Source organism: Corvus hawaiiensis, chromosome 5 (assembly GCF_020740725.1).
Source record: "Corvus hawaiiensis isolate bCorHaw1 chromosome 5, bCorHaw1.pri.cur, whole genome shotgun sequence".
Classification (NCBI taxonomy): Eukaryota; Metazoa; Chordata; class Aves; order Passeriformes; family Corvidae; genus Corvus; species Corvus hawaiiensis.
Genome location: NC_063217.1, coordinates 76,203,568 through 76,217,642, shown reverse-complemented (window position 1 = coordinate 76,217,642; position 14,075 = coordinate 76,203,568). Strand labels below are relative to the sequence as shown.

At 52.2% G+C, this 14,075-nt stretch overlaps 1 long non-coding RNA gene across 1 annotated transcript; it reads right to left on the bottom strand.

Annotated features, from left to right (window-relative positions):
* Window positions 1-9,052: 9,052 nt before the first annotated feature.
* On the bottom strand, window positions 9,053-13,321 carry LOC125326687. The gene is made up of 3 exons (XR_007203939.1): window positions 13,288-13,321; window positions 13,068-13,193; window positions 9,053-9,081 (listed from the first exon to the last, which is right to left on the bottom strand). It is a non-coding gene; the product is annotated as an uncharacterized LOC125326687 (long non-coding RNA).
* Between the last annotated feature and the right edge of the window lie 754 nt (window positions 13,322-14,075).

The window sequence follows — 14,075 nt, the reverse complement described above, 5'->3', positions numbered from 1 at the left end:
GCTCAGAACAAGACCTGAAAAGACACCCGACTCAATGTCGCTGAAGAGAGACGTGATGCTGATGCACCTCCAAGCTCACGAGTCAAAGGATCAATGGTATCAGCACCGCACTGAGGAACACCAAGAACAGAGACGCTAAGAATAATGCCCAGCGTTTGCGATAAGCATCTCAAAGGGCTAAGGCAAAAGACCTGCGACACAAGATGCACAAAAGACAGAGAACGCACAATAGACTAGTGACATGTACCGGGACCGCTCTGCCCTGCGCACCTCAGCACCGTGATCAAATCCAAGACTTTTGCTTTATGGGGCCTAAGGGGCCCCTTCTTGGGTATCCCCGCCTCCAAATCTGACTCAAAAATACCTCCTGGTGAGTCCCAACTCGACACCCCGCTTTCACCCCCTCTGTGGGTCGCAGGCCTCGACTTATCTCCTGGATGTCTGAGGATATCAGTCTGCCTCGGGTGCAAAAGAAGGCCACTTCGCCAGGCAGGAACCTCATGTCTTCATCGGGCTGGTTATCTCTTGGTCAGCTACAATAAACAAAAGCAAAAAACATCAGTGCATGAACTTAGTGGAACCTCAGCCAAAACCCATCAGTTCTGCCACTCACCGTCTCCTAAGAAGGCCGTGTTCCTCGGGCCGCACGCTTTGGCCAACCTCCGAGGCCAACGCCATCGCCATCATCGCAGGGTATACCTGGGTTAAGAGGAGACAAGGTGATGCGGCATCGCCTAAACTTGAGAGGGCCCTCGCTCCTCCCTCCCTCCGCAACTCACTGCAAGTCCTCGGCCGTTGCCGAAGGCTTCCCGGACGGTACCTTCACATGAAAAAGCTAAAGGCTTCGTCGCAGAGTCCCTTAATACCTCTGTGGGTCGCAGGCCTCAACTTATCTCCTGGATGTCAGGGGATGTCAATCTGCCTAGGGTGCAAAAGAAGGCCGCCTCACCATGCAGGCAGCTTGTGCCTTCACCGGGTTGGTTATCTCTTGGTCAGCTACAATAAACAAAAGCAAAAAACATCAGTGCATGAACTTAGTGGCACCTCAGCCAAAACCTGTCAATTCTGCCCCTCACCGTCTCCTAAGAAGGCCGCGGTCCTTGGGCCGCATGCTTTCGCCATGCTCCGAGGCCAACGCCATCGTCATCATCACAGGGTATACCTGGGTTAAGAGAAGACAAAACTTGAGGGGGCCCTCGCTCCTCCCTCCCTCCGTAACTCATTGCAAGTCCTCGGCCATTGCCAAAGGCTTCCCGGACAGTACCTTAACATGGAAAAGGTAAAGGATTCATCACAGAGTCCCTTAATACTTCTGGAGGGCTCACGAGGGCGGCAAGCCAGGTCTGTCGGCTGGTCAGTGAGGGGTTTTGGTGTACTACAAGCGGACCATCTAAAACACACAAATGACAATGGATGCTTAGAGCTGTACCAGAACTTGGCACCCAAGGAATAACAAGTGGTTCTTACCACCAGGGACTTCTTACCTCGTTCACTTGACCTTGACTACTGAGATCTGACTTTATCGCCTAAGACCAAAGACAAAGAACAATGCTGTAACACAGCCACCATATACACTTGCTCTGCAAACACAAACGGTGACGGACCTTCCTGCGGGAACCCCCTCACCCGGTATGGGGTGCTCTGCCACGGATTCTAATCCGTCTGCATCGGCAAGAAAGCGATGACAGAAGTCAAAGGGCTGCACGAGAACTTAACAGCTCCAGCCATCTTGTGTCAATCTAGGAATATCATCTAGAGGCCAAACTACACCCTACATTACAGATTTAAAGGCCTTGGGCCTTGTTCTTATACACCTATATGCCAGGGTATGCAGCAGGGCAGAGCAGCTCTAGGCCAAACCCATGCAGGCACTCGTGACAGGAGATGACAAACAAGAGGATGCCAAGAGGAGAGAGAACTCTCGGCGGAAAGCATGACTGCAAGCACATCGAAGGGCTAAGGCAAAAGACCTGTGACACAAGACACCCAAAAGACACGGCGTACACAATAGACAAGCGACGCAACACGCACTGGGACTGCTCTGCCCTGCGCACCTCAGCATTGTGATCAAACGTGAGAGTTTTCCATTATGCGGGCTAAGGCGCCCCTTCTTGGGTATCCCCATCTCCAAAGCTGACTCAAAACTCCCTCCCAGAGAGCCCCGACCCGACACGCCGCTTTCATTCCCTCCGTGGGTCATATCCCTCAACTTATCTCTCGGACGTCTGGGGATGTGAATCTTCCTGGGGAGCAAAAGAAGGCCGCCTCCCGCCGTCCCAGAAGCTCCTGCCATTGCCAGGCTGTTGTCTCTCAGTCAGCTACAATAAAGAAAACCGAACATCAGTACACGAGCTTAGTGGCACATCGGCCAAAACCCAACAATTCCACTACTCACTGTCTCCTAAAAAGGCCAGGGTCCTCGGGCCGCACGCTTCAGCCAAGCTCCGAGGCCAACGCCGTCATCACAGGGTATACCTGGGTTGAGTGGAGACGAGCTAATGTGGCATTACTGAAACTTGAGTGGGCCCTCGCTCCTCCTCCCTCCATCCCTCCCTCCCTCCATCCCTCCCTCCCTCCCCGACTTGCCGCAACTCCTCGGCCATTGCCAAAGGCCACCCAGACGGTAACTTTACATGGAAAAGGTAAAGACTTCGTCGCAGAGTCCCATGACACTTGCAGAGGACTCACGAGGGCGGTGAGACACATCCGTCGGCCGGTCGGTGAGGGGTTTTGGTGTACTACAATTGGTCCGCCTGAAACACACAAATGACAATGGATGCTTAGAGCTGTACCAGAACTTGGCACCCAAGGAATAACAAGTGGTTCTTACCACCAGGGACTTCTTACCTCGTTCACTTGACCTTGACTGCTGAGATCTGGCTTTATCTCCTCCTAAGAACAAGGACAAAGAACAATGCTGTAACACAGCCACCATATACACCTACTCTGCAAACACAAACGGTGACCGACCTTCCTGCGGGAACCCCCTCACCCTGTATGGGACGCTCTGCCAAGGATTTAATCCTTCTGCATCTGCAAGAAAGTGATGACAGAAGTCAAAGGGCCGCACGAGAACTTAACAGCTCCGGCCATCTTGTGTCAATCTCGGAATATCATCTAGAGGCCAAACTACACCCTACATTACAGATTTAAAGGCCTTGGGCCTTGTTCTATTACACCTATATGCCAGGGTATGCAACAGGGCAGAGCAGCTCTGGGCCAAACCCACGCAGGCACCCGTGACACAGGAGATGACAAACAAGGGGATGCAACAAAGAGAGAAAACTCTGGGCTAGATGATCACAAGGACCGAGCAAATGAGGAATGAGATGACCTAGGCGAGACCGACGGGGAGCCAAGGAGGTTGCACGAACCCTGGCAGAAGAGGATGATAACAGAAGGACTTATTCCAAGAACTGCAAAGACGGATGCCCGAGAATTGGACGGGCGGAATCCTCTAGCTATCTTCGCATTCTTACAAGTCCTCATCCCCTATAATGGATCGTTGCAGTGCACAGCTGTCGATGCAGCTCAGAACAAGACCTGAAAAGACACCCGACTCAATGTCGCTGAAGAGAGACGTGATGCTGATGCACCTCCAAGCTCACGAGTCAAAGGATCAATGGTATCAGCATCGCACTGAGGAACACCAAGAACAGAGACGCTAAGAATAATGCCCAGCGTTTGCGATAAGCATCTCAAAGGGCTAAGGCAAAAGACCTGCGACACAAGATGCACAAAAGACAGAGAACGCACAATAGACTAGTGACATGTACCGGGACCGCTCTGCCCTGCGCACCTCGGCACCGTGATCAAAACCAAGACTTTTGCTTTATGGGGCCTAAGGGGCCCCTTCTTGGGTATCCCCGCCTCCAAATCTGACTCAAAAATACCTCCCGGTGAGTCCCAACTCGACACCCCGCTTTCACCCCCTCTGTGGGTCGCAGGCCTCGACTTATCTCCTGGATGTCTGAGGATATCAGTCTGCCTTGGGTGCAAAAGAAGGCCACCTCGCCAGGCGGAAACCTCATGTCTTCATCGGGCTGGTTATCTCTTGGTCAGCTACAATAAACAAAAGCAAACGAACATCAGCGCATGAACTTAGTGGCACCTCAGCCAAAACCTGTCAGTTCTGCCCCTCACCATCTCCTAAGAAGGCCGCGGTCCTTGGGCCGCACACTTTGGCCAACCTCCGAGGCCAACACCATCGTCGCAGGGTATACCTGGGTTAAGAGGAGACAAGGTGATGCGGCATCGCCAAAACTTGAGGGGGCCCTCGCTCCTCCCTCCCTCCGCAACTCACTGCAAGTCCTCGGCCGTTGCCAAAGGCTTCCCGGATGGTACCGTCACATTGAAAAGCTAAAGGCTTCGTGGCAGAGTCCCTTAATATTTCTGGAGGGCTCACGAGGGCGGCAAGCCAGGTCTGTCAGCCGGCGGCGAGGGGTTTTGGCGTACTACAGGTGGACCATCTAAAACACACAGATGACAATGGATGCTTAGAGCTGTACCAGAACTTGGCACCCAAGGAATAACAAGTGGTTCTTACCACCAGGGACTTCTTACCTCGTTCACTTGACCTTGACTACTGAGATCTGGCTTTATCTCCTCCTAAGAACAAGGACAAAGAACAATGCTGTAACACAGCCACCATATACACTTGCTCTGCAAACACAAACGGTGACCGACCTTCATGCGGGAACCCCCTCACCTGGTATGGGGCGCTCTGCCAAGGATTCTAATCCGTCTGCATCTGCAAGAAAGTGATGACAAAAGTCAAAGGGCTGCACGAGAACTTAACAGCTCCAGCCATCTTGTGTCAATCTAGGAATATCATCTAGAGGCCAAACTACACCCTACATTACAGATTTAAAGGCCTTGGGCCTTGTTCTAATACACCTAGAGGCCAGGCTATGCAGCAGGGCAGAGCAGCTCTAGGCCAAACCCATGCAGGCACTCGTGACACAGGAGATGACAAACAAGAGGATGCCAAGAGGAGAGAGAACTCTTGGCGGAAAGCATGACTGCAAGCACATCGAAGGGCTAAGGCAAAAGACCTGTGACACAAGACACCCAAAAGACACGGCGTACACAATAGACAAGCGACGCAACACGCACTGGGACTGCTCTGCCCTGCGCACCTCAGCATTGTGATCAAACGTGAGAGTTTTCCATTATGCGGGCTAAGGCGCCCCTTCTTGGGTATCCCCATCTCCAAAGCTGACTCAAAACTCCCTCCCAGAGAGCCCCGACCCGACACGCCGCTTTCATTCCCTCCGTGGGTCATATCCCTCAACTTATCTCTCGGACGTCTGGGGATGTGAATCTTCCTGGGGAGCAAAAGAAGGCCGCCTCCCGCCGTCCCAGAAGCTCCTGCCATTGCCAGGCTGTTGTCTCTCAGTCAGCTACAATAAAGAAAACCGAACATCAGTACACGAGCTTAGTGGCACATCGGCCAAAACCCAACAATTCCACTACTCACTGTCTCCTAAAAAGGCCAGGGTCCTCGGGCCGCACGCTTCAGCCAAGCTCCGAGGCCAACGCCATCATCACAGGGCATACCTGGGTTGAGTGGAGACGAGCTGATGTGGCATGACTGAAACTTGAGTAGGCCCTCGCTCCTCCTCCCTCCCTCCCTCCATCCCCTCCTCCCTCCCCGACTTGCCGCAACTCCTCGGCCGTTGCCAAAGGCCACCCGGACAGTACCTTCACATGGAAAAGGTAAAGGCTTCGTCGCAGAGTCCCACGATACTTGCAGAGTACTCACGAGGGCGGTGAGACACATCCGGCGGCCGGTCGGTGAGGGGTTTTGGTGTACTACAAGTGGACCGCCTGAAACACACAAATGACAATGGATGCTTAGAGCTGTACCAGAACTTGGCACCCAAGGAATAACAAGTGGTTCTTACCACCAGGGACTTCTTACCTCGTTCACTTGACCTTGACTGCTGAGATCTGGCTTTATCTCCTCCTAAGAACAAGGACAAAGAACAATGCTGTAACACAGCCACCATATACACTTGCTCTGCAAACACAAACGGTGACTGACCTTCATGTGGGAACCCCCTCACCCGGTATGGGGCGCTCTGCCATGGATTCTAATCCATCTGCCTCTGCAAGAAAGTGATGACAAAAGTCAAAGGGCTGCACGAGAACTTAACAGCTCCAGCCATCTTGTGTCAATCTCGGAATATCATCTAGAGGCCAGACTACACCCTACATTACAGATTTAAAGGCCTTGGGCCTTGTTCTATTACACCTATATGCCAGGGTATGCAACAGGGCAGAGCAGCTCTGGGCCAAAGCCACGCAGGCACCCGTGACACAGGAGATGACAAACAAGGGGATGCAACAAAGAGAGAAAACTCTGGGCTAGATGATCACAAGGACCGAGCAAATGAGGAATGAGATGACCTAGGCGAGACCGACGGGGAGCCAAGGAGGCTGCACGAACCCTGGCAGAAGAGGATGATAACAGAAGGACTTATTCCAAGAACTGCAAAGATGGATGCCCGAGAATTGGACGGGCGGAATCCTCTAGCTATCTTCGCATTCTTACAAGTCCTCATCCCCTATAATGGATCGTTGCAGTGCACAGCTGTCGATGCAGCTCAGAACAAGACCTGAAAAGACACCCGACTCAATGTCGCTGAAGAGAGACGTGATGCTGATGCACCTCCAAGCTCACGAGTCAAAGGATCAATGGTATCAGCACCGCACTGAGGAACACCAAGAACAGAGACGCTAAGAATAATGCCCAGCGTTTGCGATAAGCATCTCAAAGGGCTAAGGCAAAAGACCTGCGACACAAGATGCACAAAAGACAGAGAACGCACAATAGACTAGTGACATGTACCGGGACCGCTCTGCCCTGCGCACCTCAGCACCGTGATCAAATCCAAGACTTTTGCTTTATGGGGCCTAAGGGGCCCCTTCTTGGGTATCCCCGCCTCCAAATCTGACTCAAAAATACCTCCCGGTGAGTCCCAACTCGACACCCCGCGTTCACCCCCTCTGTGGGTCGCAGGCCTCGACTTATCTCCTGGATGTCTGAGGATATCAGTCTGCCTCGGGTGCAAAAGAAGGCCACTTCGCCAGGCAGGAACCTCATGTCTTCATCGGGCTGGTTATCTCTTGGTCAGCTACAATAAACAAAAGCAAAAAACATCAGTGCATGAACTTAGTGGAACCTCAGCCAAAACCCATCAGTTCTGCCACTCACCGTCTCCTAAGAAGGCCGTGTTCCTCGGGCCGCACGCTTTGGCCAACCTCCGAGGCCAACGCCATCGCCATCATCGCAGGGTATACCTGGGTTAAGAGGAGACAAGGTGATGCGGCATCGCCTAAACTTGAGAGGGCCCTCGCTCCTCCCTCCCTCCGCAACTCACTGCAAGTCCTCGGCCGTTGCCGAAGGCTTCCCGGACGGTACCTTCACATGAAAAAGCTAAAGGCTTCGTCGCAGAGTCCCTTAATACCTCTGTGGGTCGCAGGCCTCAACTTATCTCCTGGATGTCAGGGGATGTCAATCTGCCTAGGGTGCAAAAGAAGGCCGCCTCACCATGCAGGCAGCTTGTGCCTTCACCGGGTTGGTTATCTCTTGGTCAGCTACAATAAACAAAAGCAAAAAACATCAGTGCATGAACTTAGTGGCACCTCAGCCAAAACCTGTCAATTCTGCCCCTCACCGTCTCCTAAGAAGGCCGCGGTCCTTGGGCCGCATGCTTTCGCCATGCTCCGAGGCCAACGCCATCGTCATCATCACAGGGTATACCTGGGTTAAGAGAAGACAAAACTTGAGGGGGCCCTCGCTCCTCCCTCCCTCCGTAACTCATTGCAAGTCCTCGGCCATTGCCAAAGGCTTCCCGGACAGTACCTTAACATGGAAAAGGTAAAGGATTCATCACAGAGTCCCTTAATACTTCTGGAGGGCTCACGAGGGCGGCAAGCCAGGTCTGTCGGCTGGTCAGTGAGGGGTTTTGGTGTACTACAAGCGGACCATCTAAAACACACAAATGACAATGGATGCTTAGAGCTGTACCAGAACTTGGCACCCAAGGAATAACAAGTGGTTCTTACCACCAGGGACTTCTTACCTCGTTCACTTGACCTTGACTACTGAGATCTGACTTTATCGCCTAAGACCAAAGACAAAGAACAATGCTGTAACACAGCCACCATATACACTTGCTCTGCAAACACAAACGGTGACCGACCTTCCTGCGGGAACCCCCTCACCCGGTATGGGGTGCTCTGCCACGGATTCTAATCCGTCTGCATCGGCAAGAAAGCGATGACAGAAGTCAAAGGGCTGCACGAGAACTTAACAGCTCCAGCCATCTTGTGTCAATCTAGGAATATCATCTAGAGGCCAAACTACACCCTACATTACAGATTTAAAGGCCTTGGGCCTTGTTCTTATACACCTATATGCCAGGGTATGCAGCAGGGCAGAGCAGCTCTAGGCCAAACCCATGCAGGCACTCGTGACAGGAGATGACAAACAAGAGGATGCCAAGAGGAGAGAGAACTCTCGGCGGAAAGCATGACTGCAAGCACATCGAAGGGCTAAGGCAAAAGACCTGTGACACAAGACACCCAAAAGACACGGCGTACACAATAGACAAGCGACGCAACACGCACTGGGACTGCTCTGCCCTGCGCACCTCAGCATTGTGATCAAACGTGAGAGTTTTCCATTATGCGGGCTAAGGCGCCCCTTCTTGGGTATCCCCATCTCCAAAGCTGACTCAAAACTCCCTCCCAGAGAGCCCCGACCCGACACGCCGCTTTCATTCCCTCCGTGGGTCATATCCCTCAACTTATCTCTCGGACGTCTGGGGATGTGAATCTTCCTGGGGAGCAAAAGAAGGCCGCCTCCCGCCGTCCCAGAAGCTCCTGCCATTGCCAGGCTGTTGTCTCTCAGTCAGCTACAATAAAGAAAACCGAACATCAGTACACGAGCTTAGTGGCACATCGGCCAAAACCCAACAATTCCACTACTCACTGTCTCCTAAAAAGGCCAGGGTCCTCGGGCCGCACGCTTCAGCCAAGCTCCGAGGCCAACGCCGTCATCACAGGGTATACCTGGGTTGAGTGGAGACGAGCTAATGTGGCATTACTGAAACTTGAGTGGGCCCTCGCTCCTCCTCCCTCCATCCCTCCATCCCTCCCTCCCTCCCCGACTTGCCGCAACTCCTCGGCCATTGCCAAAGGCCACCCAGACGGTAACTTTACATGGAAAAGGTAAAGACTTCGTCGCAGAGTCCCATGACACTTGCAGAGGACTCACGAGGGCGGTGAGACACATCCGTCGGCCGGTCGGTGAGGGGTTTTGGTGTACTACAATTGGTCCGCCTGAAACACACAAATGACAATGGATGCTTAGAGCTGTACCAGAACTTGGCACCCAAGGAATAACAAGTGGTTCTTACCACCAGGGACTTCTTACCTCGTTCACTTGACCTTGACTGCTGAGATCTGGCTTTATCTCCTCCTAAGAACAAGGACAAAGAACAATGCTGTAACACAGCCACCATATACACCTACTCTGCAAACACAAACGGTGACCGACCTTCCTGCGGGAACCCCCTCACCCTGTATGGGACGCTCTGCCAAGGATTTAATCCTTCTGCATCTGCAAGAAAGTGATGACAGAAGTCAAAGGGCCGCACGAGAACTTAACAGCTCCGGCCATCTTGTGTCAATCTCGGAATATCATCTAGAGGCCAAACTACACCCTACATTACAGATTTAAAGGCCTTGGGCCTTGTTCTATTACACCTATATGCCAGGGTATGCAACAGGGCAGAGCAGCTCTGGGCCAAACCCACGCAGGCACCCGTGACACAGGAGATGACAAACAAGGGGATGCAACAAAGAGAGAAAACTCTGGGCTAGATGATCACAAGGACCGAGCAAATGAGGAATGAGATGACCTAGGCGAGACCGACGGGGAGCCAAGGAGGTTGCACGAACCCTGGCAGAAGAGGATGATAACAGAAGGACTTATTCCAAGAACTGCAAAGACGGATGCCCGAGAATTGGACGGGCGGAATCCTCTAGCTATCTTCGCATTCTTACAAGTCCTCATCCCCTATAATGGATCGTTGCAGTGCACAGCTGTCGATGCAGCTCAGAACAAGACCTGAAAAGACACCCGACTCAATGTCGCTGAAGAGAGACGTGATGCTGATGCACCTCCAAGCTGACGAGTCAAAGGATCAATGGTATCAGCACCGCACTGAGGAACACCAAGAACAGAGACGCTAAGAATAATGCCCAGCGTTTGCGATAAGCATCTCAAAGGGCTAAGGCAAAAGACCTGCGACACAAGATGCACAAAAGACAGAGAACGCACAATAGACTAGTGACATGTACCGGGACCGCTCTGCCCTGCGCACCTCGGCACCGTGATCAAATCCAAGACTTTTGCTTTATGGGGCCTAAGGGGCCCCTTCTTGGGTATCCCCGCCTCCAAATCTGACTCAAAAATACCTCCCGGTGAGTCCCAACTCGACACCCCGCTTTCACCCCCTCTGTGGGTCGCAGGCCTCGACTTATCTCCTGGATGTCTGAGGATATCAGTCTGCCTTGGGTGCAAAAGAAGGCCACCTCGCCAGGCGGAAACCTCATGTCTTCATCGGGCTGGTTATCTCTTGGTCAGCTACAATAAACAAAAGCAAACGAACATCAGCGCATGAACTTAGTGGCACCTCAGCCAAAACCTGTCAGTTCTGCCCCTCACCATCTCCTAAGAAGGCCGCGGTCCTTGGGCCGCACACTTTGGCCAACCTCCGAGGCCAACACCATCGTCGCAGGGTATACCTGGGTTAAGAGGAGACAAGGTGATGCGACATCGCCAAAACTTGAGGGGGCCCTCGCTCCTCCCTCCCTCCGCAACTCACTGCAAGTCCTCGGCCGTTGCCAAAGGCTTCCCGGATGGTACCGTCACATTGAAAAGCTAAAGGCTTCGTGGCAGAGTCCCTTAATATTTCTGGAGGGCTCACGAGGGCGGCAAGCCAGGTCTGTCAGCCGGCGGCGAGGGGTTTTGGCGTACTACAGGTGGACCATCTAAAACACACAGATGACAATGGATGCTTAGAGCTGTACCAGAACTTGGCACCCAAGGAATAACAAGTGGTTCTTACCACCAGGGACTTCTTACCTCGTTCACTTGACCTTGACTACTGAGATCTGGCTTTATCTCCTCCTAAGAACAAGGACAAAGAACAATGCTGTAACACAGCCACCATACACACTTGCTCTGCAAACACAAACGGTGACTGACCTTCATGCGGTGTAGGTTACGGGGGTTCTGGGGTCCAGTCGGGACGGCCGGACGTAGACGGTGACGGATGGAGACGAGAGATCTCTATAGGCAGGTCTTGGGACACAGTCGGTTTATTGTAAAGGGCGTGGGTATTGGGGCACTGCTCAGAGCTGGTAGACTCAGCTCTGAGCAGGCCCAAGAGAGCAAGAGAGTGAACGGGTGAGAGAGAGAGAGAGAGAGAGTAGGAGCAAGAGTAGAAGTGGAAGAGAGGAATGAATAGAAGTGATAATGAGAATGAGTAGAAGAGAGAGAGTGAGAATGAGAATGAGAATGAGTAGAAGAGAGAGAGTGAGAATTGAGAATGAGAATGAGAATGTCTGAAGTCCTGGTTACAATACAATAAATCATCTTCTGCACTGAATATTCTAATTGTCACTAACCAATCTAATACAAGATACAAATCCTATAGCATTTACATACAGCCTATAAGAGTTCTTATATTACCATAGAGTGTTACATCTTAACTTCTAAAAACTACTCTTTGGACCCCTTCTGCTGAGCTAGTAGGGTCTGCTCTGACCCTTGGACCTGTTTGCAAGCAGAGGGTATTGTTCCATCAAGAGGGGATTACTTCAGTCGGCCATACCATTGTTTTCTAGTTGTTCAGTAACTAAGACCTGGTATTTCAAAAGTGGCTTTCATTTCGATGTTGCCTGTAGTTTTCATATTCCCAAAATCTTTTGTCAGGCAATCATATTTCCAAGGCTTTCCTGTTTCATCTTCCCCAACAATGCGGGAACCCCCTCACCCGGTATGGGGCGCTCTGCCAAGGATTCTAATCCGTCTGCATCTGCAAGAAAGTGATGACAAAAGTCAAAGGGCTGCACGAGAACTTAACAGCTCCAGCCATCTTGTGTCAATCTAGGAATATCATCTAGAGGCCAAACTACACCCTACATTACAGATTTAAAGGCCTTGGGCCTTGTTCTAATACACCTATATGCCAGGGTATGCAGCAGGGCAGAGCAGCTCTAGGCCAAACCCATGCAGGCACTCGTGACAGGAGATGACAAACAAGAGGATGCCAAGAGGAGAGAGAACTCTCGGCGGAAAGCATGACTGCAAGCACATCGAAGGGCTAAGGCAAAAGACCTGTGACACAAGACACCCAAAAGACACGGCGTACACAATAGACAAGCGACGCAACACGCACTGGGACTGCTCTGCCCTGCGCACCTCAGCATTGTGATCAAACGTGAGAGTTTTCCATTATGCGGGCTAAGGCGCCCCTTCTTGGGTATCCCCATCTCCAAAGCTGACTCAAAACTCCCTCCCAGAGAGCCCCGACCCGACACGCCGCTTTCATTCCCTCCGTGGGTCATATCCCTCAACTTATCTCTCGGACGTCTGGGGATGTGAATCTTCCTGGGGAGCAAAAGAAGGCCGCCTCCCACCGTCCCAGAAGCTCCTGCCATTGCCAGGCTGTTGTCTCTCAGTCAGCTACAATAAAGAAAACCGAACATCAGTACACGAGCTTAGTGGCACACCGGCCAAAACCCAACAATTCCACTACTCACTGTCTCCTAAAAAGGCCAGGGTCCTCGGGCCGCACGCTTCAGCCAAGCTCCGAGGCCAACGCCATCATCACAGGGCATACCTGGGTTGAGTGGAGACGAGCTGATGTGGCATGACTGAAACTTGAGTAGGCCCTCGCTCCTCCTCCCTCCCTCCCTCCATCCCCTCCTCCCTCCCCGACTTGCCGCAACTCCTCGGCCGTTGCCAAAGGCCACCCGGACAGTACCTTCACATGGAAAAGGTAAAGGCTTCGTCGCAGAGTCCCACGATACTTGCAGAGTACTCACGAGGGCGGTGAGACACATCCGGCGGCCGGTCGGTGAGGGGTTTTGGTGTACTACAAGTGGACCGCCTGAAACACACAAATGACAATGGATGCTTAGAGCTGTACCAGAACTTGGCACCCAAGGAATAACAAGTGGTTCTTACCACCAGGGACTTCTTACCTCGTTCACTTGACCTTGACTGCTGAGATCTGGCTTTATCTCCTCCTAAGAACAAGGACAAAGAACAATGCTGTAACACAGCCACCATATACACTTGCTCTGCAAACACAAACGGTGACTGACCTTCATGTGGGAACCCCCTCACCCGGTATGGGGCGCTCTGCCATGGATTCTAATCCATCTGCCTCTGCAAGAAAGTGATGACAAAAGTCAAAGGGCTGCACGAGAACTTAACAGCTCCAGCCATCTTGTGTCAATCTCGGAATATCATCTAGAGGCCAGACTACACCCTACATTACAGATTTAAAGGCCTTGGGCCTTGTTCTATTACACCTATATGCCAGGGTATGCAACAGGGCAGAGCAGCTCTGGGCCAAACCCACGCAGGCACCCGTGACACAGGAGATGACAAACAAGGGGATGCAACAAAGAGAGAAAACTCTGGGCTAGATGATCACAAGGACCGAGCAAATGAGGAATGAGATGACCTAGGCGAGACCGACGGGGAGCCAAGGAGGCTGCACGAACCCTGGCAGAAGAGGATGATAACAGAAGGACTTATTCCAAGAACTGCAAAGACGGATGCCCGAGAATTGGACGGGCGGAATCCTCTAGCTATCTTCGCATTCTTACAAGTCCTCATCCCCTATAATGGATCGTTGCAGTGCACAGCTGTCGATGCAGCTCAGAACAAGACCTGAAAAGACACCCGACTCAATGTCGCTGAAGAGAGACGTGATGCTGATGCACCTCCAAGCTCACGAGTCAAAGGATCAATGGTATCAGCA